The sequence below is a fragment of the Myotis davidii genome, unplaced genomic scaffold (assembly GCF_000327345.1).
Source record: "Myotis davidii unplaced genomic scaffold, ASM32734v1 scaffold8, whole genome shotgun sequence".
NCBI classification, from domain to species: domain Eukaryota; kingdom Metazoa; phylum Chordata; class Mammalia; order Chiroptera; family Vespertilionidae; genus Myotis; species Myotis davidii.
In genome coordinates this window covers 1,010,641-1,012,788 of record NW_006299520.1, presented here as the reverse complement: position 1 = coordinate 1,012,788, position 2,148 = coordinate 1,010,641, and positions in this window count along the sequence as shown.

Below are 2,148 nucleotides of genomic sequence, written 5' to 3'. Positions count from 1 at the left end.
TTTGTAAATAAAGATGCAAATAGTTTAAACAAATGAAGCATCCATCCTTCAGGAAGCTTTTTAAAAGTTCTTCTGCATGGTTAATCGTGTGGTTTGCCTTTTCCAATAAATAAGGCAGCATCATTAGACATAACGTCAGCATGAAGAGCTCATGACTTATTCATCTCTGCCATAACTTTAGAGTCTCATAGGAGTTTCCAACTGATCCAAAAAGTCCTTCTGATCATGAGATTTGGTGGCTTCACGTACTTACGTTTCTTCCCATAAGAATTAACAAGTTTACTGGCAGATGTATGAGCTGACATTACAATGACTCCATTCTTCTCATTAGTAAATATCATTTATTCTTTGCCATTCAGAAGACATTTGGAACCCACTGCATTCAAAGAATATCAGTCAGTTTTTCTTAGCATTTTACAAACACTTTGAAGTATCGTATCAATATGCATATCAGTCTTATCTCCCCTTCATAGAAGAAAAGGCAGCTATAGTAATCTCAAGGCCACATAGCCAGTAAGCAGCAACAAGAACTCAGAATAGAGATCTTTACACCCCAAGTCCAGAGCTTTCTCTACACTGTGCCTTCCGTACTGGGCAGTCCATCTCCAGCTTCTTCCTCTGCTGTTGTGTAATTCATGTTCCTAAAACACCAAAGTGCCCTCCTCCTTCATCAAGTCTGACCAGCTCTGAGAGGCCACCCTGACCATTTCAGTCCTCAGAATATATTGCGCATGTTATTCAACTGGCACTAACTCAGAAAATGCTTAGTGGAATTTGTCATCAATCATGAAATAAATTTGTGTCTATTTAAAAGACACAGGCAGACTTTCTTCAAATCTCTTGAACAAGCAGCATCTTGCTCGATGGCCCCAGGCTAGCCTTAGTTCACAGCTTGGCCTCACCTGGATACTTCCAAGCCCAGCATAAGTAGCAGCCATCTACAGATTGCTTTGTAGCTCATGCTGGGTGGCCTCAGACAGAACACAGGCAGTGGCTGAACTTAGGATTGCACTTCCTGGGAGGCCTCAGATACAGCACACCCAGTGGACAGCTTCAGACCATGTGCAAGCATCGCCCCACCTCCTCCACAAGTGACACACTCAAGAGGAAGAATCAGTGGGCAACAGACCCCTGTAAATGTAAGTCTCGCTCTATGGGGTGGGCCTCTGCACAGCCAACCCTCCACTGTAGTCAGAGGTCAGCGGTCAGTGGTTGCAGCCAGTCTTGAGGCTAATCGGCCTGGGGGTAAATCCCTCCCATTTAGGTGCCAACAGCAATCAAGGCTCAATGACAACAGAGGGTGCATGCAGCCCTCACAAGGTCATACCTGGAGTGCCCAGCTGTGGTTATCAGGGAGGCTTTGCCACTGGACCCCACAGAGCACCTACTACATTAGGTCACTCTACAAAGCCCAGCAGATGTAACTAATACATAGAAACAAACACAGAGAGACAGCCAAAATGAAAAGACAAAGAAACGTGTCCCAAATGAAAGAACAGATCAAAACTCCAGAAAAAGTATTAAACAAAATGAAGACAAGAAAACTACCAGATGCAAAGTTCAACACTGGTTATAAGGATGCTCAGTGATCTCAGTGAGAACTTTAGCAGAGAGATAGGAAACATCAAAACAAAACTAGAAAACCTGAAAAAGAACTAGTCAGAAGTGAAGAATATATGAACTGAAGAATAGATTATTGGGAATCAACAGTGGAGTAGATGAAGCAGATAATCAAATCAGAGATTTGGAAGATAAGGAAGCAAAAAACATCCAATTATAACAGCAAAAGAAATAAGGAATCCAGAAAAATGAAGATAAGTGTAAGGAGCCTCTGGGACAACTTCAAGCATGCCACCATTCACATCATGGGGTGGACAGTGGAGAAGGGAGAAAGAAATTAAAAACCTATTTGAAAAAATAATGACAGAAAACTTCCCTAAACTGGTGCAGGAAATAGACATACAAGTCCAGGAAGCACAGAGAGTCCCAAACAAGATGAACCCAAAGAGGTCCAAACCAAGACTCACCATAATTAAAATGCCAAAAGTTAATGACTGCTGGAGTCTAACCCCAGCAGATCCAGGGGTCCCCAAAGGTGTGTATGGAGTTGGCGAAGAAGGAATGACATGGAGACAGTGTTCAGTTGAT